We start from the raw sequence: 7,092 nt of genomic DNA, 5'->3' as shown, positions 1-7,092 counted from the left end.
TTGTTTTTTAATTTATATATTAAATAATTTCTTATATAATTGTAAAAGAGATAATTTTAATTTTAATATATTAAAATTATCATTATAGTTTAAATTATTTAAGAGATAATAGATAAACTTTATATATATTAAAATTAAAAAAATTGCTAACCCATGCATCTATAGAGAAACAAAATTAATTAGTAAATTGAAAATTTTAATTTAATTTCTTAAAATATTAAAAGGATATATAATTACAAAAGAGAAAAATTTTTTAAAGCTTTTTTTTTATATTTTGTTTTTGTTTTTGTTTTCTTGCATAAAAAATTATATAAAAATTTATAATTTTATCTAATTCTTTTAAATATTAATTAAATTTTTAATAAATTATTTATGAAAAACACAATAATTCAATATAAAAATTGTAAAAAGTCAAACGTTAGCAGCTTTTATGAGAAAAACACCGTTACAGGCAAGTAATGGTAGCGTTTTTGTTCCAAATGCTGCAATATGTATATTTTTTTTTTGCAAAATGGCTTAGTTTTGTACTCCAAAACCCTTTTTTCCAAAACCGGTTCCTCCCTCCCCACGAAATCCCAAAATTTCACCTGAAATCTCTTCTTCTTTTTTTTCCCCATTTTTTTCCCAAACCATTTCTCCGCTGCCTCGATTCCCTTTATTTTTTCCCTCAATGTCCGTAAATCGGTAGCCCTCTACATCTTCGTCGGCAGCTCGCTGCTGCTTCTGCTTGTAAGTTTATTAAGTGTAATAAATTACTATTAGTTTAATTATATTTAATTATTTGCCCTAATTTGATTCATTCCCCCTTAGGTTTGTTCTTTAAATTTATTTAAAACGCTATTCATCACTAGGATTTAACTTCGATTGCTCCGATCTGCAAATGTTTTTTTTTCATATTTTTTTGGTTATCATCTTCTTTTATAAAAGGCAATATATGAAGTTTCTGAATTTTGTTACTATTTATTTTTTTGTTAATTTACAGTTGAAATTAACCTTGTTTTTCTTTTTTCAGATTTCTTTTAAATAACCGGAAGCTGCGAGTTAACTTCAAAATTTGGAGGGACAAAAATGGTATGCCGATGATCTCTCTCTCTTTCTCTCGTTTTAGTTCATGTGCTGGTGCATTTTAATGTAAATTTAGTGGCAAATTTTTCCCCAATTTCTTAGTAATTTAGCCTGGTTGGGCATAAAGGATTTGAGATATAGCTAAGGTGAGAGGGTTGATCACATCAGTTGAATTAAACAATTGCCACCATTGCTGCAATAACATTGTTGGATTCATGGTTTACCTCTTCAGTTCTACAATTTGCAAGAACTAGAGTTCAAACAAAGCAGATTTAGCATTTGTAAGAATCAATGAAGAGCATAAGATGATTATTTAGCTGCTTATACCTCAAACATAACCCAAAAAATAATAATTAGAAGAAGAATAAATAAATGTCACTGTAGGGTACTCACAAATCACATGGATCTTCAACTTTGAGTCTAAAAATGAAATTTGGGAAGATAACAAATTCTGGATCTCACTTTTAAAGAATATTTAAGCGGTGATCCTCCTTAGAGCCAATTTGTTTATTTACATCATTTTTCTCTTGTTTATATACACCTAAAACTAATGTAATTTTTTATATAATTAATATTTTAATAATTTAGTTATTAAATTTATCAAAAATATTTATATTTTTCATTTAAATTTTTTAATTCATCTGATATATCTATTATATTCATCTAATATATTATTTATATTAATAGGAGAGGATCCACTTATACTGCTGTAAAAATTTGTATGATTTTAGAACTTTTTATATCATTAATATTTTAACAATTCAAACGTGATATTTCATGCTATTTTCATGTAGATTATGTATGTCAAGTCCAGTTAGACTCTTAAAATATTAATCGTATAAAAAAAATTATAGAATGCTGTAAAACTTGTGTAAATGAATCCCTCTCCATATTCATATATATTTAATGGTGTGAAAGTTTTAACTTAGAAAATTATCATGTACAATATTTTCAAATAATTTTTATATACAAAAAATTATATTTTATATAAAATTTAGCATATTTATATTTTAGTAAGATATCTTTTTTTATTGTAATTTCATTGTCGTCATAAAGAAAAGAAAACGAATATAGCAAGAAAGCCAAACTCAATTTAATTATTATGTAATATAGACTTGTTACTTCCGTTGGCATGGAAAAGATGAAGCCTATGGGTGTTGGACTGGAGCAACTTGATTTTATTCCTTTCTATCTCAGGTTTCCTGTAGCCTCTGTGTTTGTGTTGTTTAAGCCCTCTGTCATATCTCATATCCATATTTGTAGATGTTTTGGACATAGGTACTTAAAAGAAAAATGAAGAGGATTCCATGAATGGAATATGTGGGTTGCAATAGAATACAACATCCCCATTATCCGTAACTGCCACCAACCAGGATTCCATAACCATGAGGAGCCTTCAGATGGAACCCCAGTCTATGAGTATTGCTCTCATGTGTTTATGAATCCCAAGATAAAGTTTGATGTTGTTGATCTCTGGTGAGATACGATATACTAATGCATCGTGATAAAGCATTGCTGGTAAAATTTTCCCTAAACTACTATTTTGTTGACATCGATCTTGTAAATTCATCTAAAGGGAAGCATCATGTATATAGAGAATATTCATATTTCTTTTTTCTTGGATCGTATTGTAAGAATTACCTTCCCTCTTTCCTACTTTGTATTGTATATTAAGACTCGTTGTACATTCTTTTATCATTGGGCGTGTCAGTTTGCACCATTTGGTAATTTCTTTTGATATTTCTAGTAACTTTAGTGGTAAAATTCATTGGACATTTGATTTTACTTCTTTCTATTAGGTATACGAGATATTGGATAATGCTGTTGATGAGGCTCAAGCAGGTTTTGCAACACAAATAGATGTTGTTTTACATTCAGATGGTTCCGTGAGCATAACTGATAATGGGTGTGGGGTATGCAACTTAAATTATTTTTCTGCTAGAAATTATGTTATTTAGTATTGCATTTGTTGTCAAACGTGTTTTAAAAATTTCTATCCTGTGAATTTACTGAGCTCTATGTTGAATTATTGTGTAGCCCATAGGAGCAAGTTCTGAGGGGAAGACTGATGTTATGAAAAAGATTAGATTCCACAGATGGAGCAGAAATCTGTTAGTAAAACTGTTCAAAGACAAGCAAAGAGGCAGCACTACCTTGTCCCATAAGAGAAATTTTGGAAAAGGAAAATAAGGTCAGTCTCTAATATTTTAGCTTTATAGGTTCAATTATATGTTTGCAGCTATGAGCATATAAACTTATGATAGTTTTGCAAATGGTGCTAAAAGGTGGTGGATTTGTATCCTAATGCTACTTTATTGACTGTGTCTATTATTAGTTGCGTATTTTGATTAGTCTTGTTATATGCAATTGTGTGGGGTTGGTGCCATACTACCTTGTTCTGATAGGTGGAGTTTGGACTGATAATTGTACCCCTTCTCTTATCTATTGCATGCCTTTTCACATGAAAGTTCACTTGCACGAGTACATACTAAAATAACATGCAATTTTAGGAGAGAGCATTGGCTGTGGCTGAGAGTAGACCTTTGCCTTTCTTGTATAGCAGTGCTAACATTCATTCTCTGAAAATGGATGATTTAAAATATGCACATGAGCTGGTAACATGGTTATAAATCATTTATATATTTAGATGCTATTGAATAAATGCTGAAATTTGTTATGTATGGAATCTAGAAATTTGGAGTGCTACATATTGTAAATTATGATGTCTCAATGGTAAATAGATGATGTTCAAATGCTGAAATTTATTAAGTTTGAAATCTGGAAACTTAGAGCGTTATATGTTGTAAACCATGTTATCTGACTGCTGAAACTTTAGGCATTTAAATACTGCAAATTATCATGTCTGAAGCTGGTATTTGGATAACTAAATATTGTTTTTTTTTTGGATAAATAAATTTAGCTTGACAGACTTGATCAACAGCTTGCTTGAAGCTTGGTATTCTCCTAAATTCTTATACCTTTCCTTTCGTTTGAAATTAATGTATGTGCTATTCAAGATAAAAGAAAAACTAAAGAGATTAAATGTTGAGTTAATTGCTAATGACCGTTGTTAAGAATGCTCAATTTTAAGTATGAAATTGCTGAACTAAATATACTTAAATTTGTTGAGGAGATGGATTGCTACTGATTGAAATAATAGGGAATTACGAGAGGTTAAATGCCAACTTTGGCCTCTATCCAAATGCTAGACTTTCAGCATTTAATTTCTCTGTTTAAAGATGTTTTAAACTTGCTAAAAATGCAACAATTGCATATGTCATTTATTTAATTAAATAAATGATACTGAGTTCTTTACCTTTTCTTCCTTGTTGCATCTTTATGCTGGTATGAGTGATGGAATTAAGTGAAATTTTAGTGAAATTTCTAGCTGTCAAGGGAGCTGCTGAAGCATGCAGTTTGCATGCATGCTGTCTAATTTCTTATCAATATAGGTGGTCTGATCAATGGTTGTTTATTGTTTTCCAAATAATAATTAAAGAATAACATCCAAGTGATAAGGAAATTAAAATGGTCTGAGCAATGTGAAACTAAATTGTTAAATGTTAACTAATGATGTCCAAATAGATATGAATTTATGATGTTAGTAAGCTGAAAATTTAGGTGTTAAATGCTGTAATTTATGGTGTTTGAAAGTTGTGATTTATGATATTTGAATGATGTGTTTTAAGTTCGAATGTGTTAAAGAGTTGATTTAATATAATGCCTAATAGTTGTTTATTGTTGTTCAAAGCATGATGAAATAAACATGTTAGGCGTGGTTTAATATATGTCTTGCTGATTTGTAAGGTTGTCCAAAACAAGACAAAATTTAGTTGTCTTTAAGATGTTCGAATGTGGTTGTTCAAATGGTTCTTCAAATTTTCCAAATGTGTCTTTAAGGTGCTCGAAAATGTCATATTAATGTTGTCCATATATGATTTTGAATCCTGGAAATTTGCAGCATTTAATTCCCTACTTGAAGTTGATTAAACCATGCTGTAAATGCAAAACATGTATATGTTGTTCGCATGCTAATTAACCGTTAGTGAGCTTAAAATTGATCTATTCAAATTTGTTAAATTCATTGTTCAATGTGATGTTATTTATGCTAATGCGTTGAGTATATTAAGCTGTGCAATTTGATGTTATATGTGGCGTTAATGTTGATTTGTTAATTGCATATTTTATTATTAATCTGATTTAGGGTTCTGAATTCAGAAGAATCGTATCTTAGATAAGTTATCTATTTTCATATTAACTGAAATCTGATTCTGTTAATTTGGTTGGTTCTTGCCTTCATATGTCATTCATTAACTTTTGTTTCTTTTTTCTCAGAACCGGTATGTCATTCATTTGCCTTCTTATGCTGGGCCAACAAGTTATTCAAGCACTTAACTACAATCCTGGTGATAGCTGGAGGTTACCCAAGCAGCAGTTACACTTATTAGACTACCACATGGAATAGGAGAAATTATGCAAATTATACTACTCAGCAGTTATACTACTGTTGTTACAGGTTTGAGTTTTTGTTGGAGACATAGTCCAGGATTAGCTAAATTCATGCATGGTGACAACTTGTTTGAGCTAATTGTTGATCTTAAAGTGTGCATTCTATCATTATTTTGTTCTGTTTGTATTTTCTTAGATTTGAGGTGTAGTATGATAAGTGTGGTATTTTGTTTGATTGTTATTGATAAACTTTCTGTTTGATAGGATATATACTTATTTTATGGATATTCTTTTTTTTCTCAATATTTTGATAATGAATTTTAGATGCTTCTTGTAACACCTCTAACCCATATCCATCGTTGGAGTAGGGTTATGAGGTATTACCGATCAATACACATCATTTAACATACATAACTTGTACATTTATGCATTCATATTCAAATACCATTCCACACAATCATATTGTCCCTTATTAGGGCCTACGAGACCTTAAACATGCTTTAAAAGTGGTTTGGGACAAAACCAATAACATATGAAAATTTTTGAAACTTAGGAAAACTTCAAACATATAGAGACCACACGCCTATGTGAACAGGTCGTGTGCCTCACACGGCTAGTAGACACGCCCGTGTCTTAAACTGTGTGGAAAAAGGGCATACATACTGACTTGCATCACAAGGCCGAAGACACGCTCGTGTGCCAGGCTGTGTGAAAATTGGAGAGTATACTAACTTATGCAACACGGCCAAGTCACTCGCCAGTGTGTTAGGCCGTGTGTTAAATAGGGGTATACTGACTTGTACCACATGGTCGGTCACACGCCCGTGTGAGACCGTGTGGAGCATATTGATGGTCGGTCACACGCTCGTGTGTGAGATCGTGTGGAGCATACTGACTTCATTTTAATTCAACATCAGGGGGCACACGGCCGTGTAACATGACCATGTGTCTCACACGGCCGAGACACACACCCATGTCTTTCCCCGTGTGGAAAAAAATAGGCTATTTGCAAAATCATTTTGCCACCCTATTTTCACATACATGCACAAGCATAAATTTTCATCAATTCATAACTTAATAGGCAACCATTCTAATACATTTTATACATATATGATACCAATTCAACATAGTATTCAAATACCTAATTAACATCATTCATTTTCCAATCATATGCTAACCACATATCAAGATAACATTTGCATAGTTCGATTCCATCTACTACTTATCAAACATACTATACTTGAACACTTATATACAACCACAACATTATACTAAATTTAGCCAAATCACATGGCTTAGACTTATACCACAAAATGTACCAAAAATTCATTATCTCAAGTAACGATACTTATCATCTTTAATACTAGCCTATACATGCCATATTTGCATATATCCACAAATTAAATAGTACCAATTAGTAATTGGATAGTGTGATACGTAACTCCAACTTGTCCGAAACGAGCGAGCTATCGAACCTCTATAAAACATGGAAAAAGAAACAAAGTAAGCTTTATAACTTAGTAAGCCCGTATAATTCAGAATGAAACTGACCATTTATACAATTAAGGCTATAAATAA

General features: G+C 31.0%; 1 long non-coding RNA gene across 1 annotated transcript; it reads left to right on the top strand.

Annotated features, from left to right (window-relative positions):
- The first annotated feature begins 428 nt into the window (after positions 1-428).
- Positions 429-5,801, top strand: LOC107893676 (uncharacterized). Its single transcript, XR_001682913.2, has 5 exons — positions 429-729; positions 1,013-1,071; positions 2,865-2,978; positions 3,103-3,256; positions 5,401-5,801. It is a non-coding gene; the product is annotated as an uncharacterized lncRNA (long non-coding RNA).
- Positions 5,802-7,092: the final 1,291 nt, after the last annotated feature.

The sequence above is a fragment of the Gossypium hirsutum genome, chromosome A13 (genome assembly GCF_007990345.1).
Source record: "Gossypium hirsutum isolate 1008001.06 chromosome A13, Gossypium_hirsutum_v2.1, whole genome shotgun sequence".
NCBI lineage: Eukaryota > Viridiplantae > Streptophyta > Magnoliopsida > Malvales > Malvaceae > Gossypium > Gossypium hirsutum.
The sequence above is the reverse complement of the archived record's forward strand: the minus strand, read 5'-3'. Positions and strand labels throughout refer to the sequence as shown.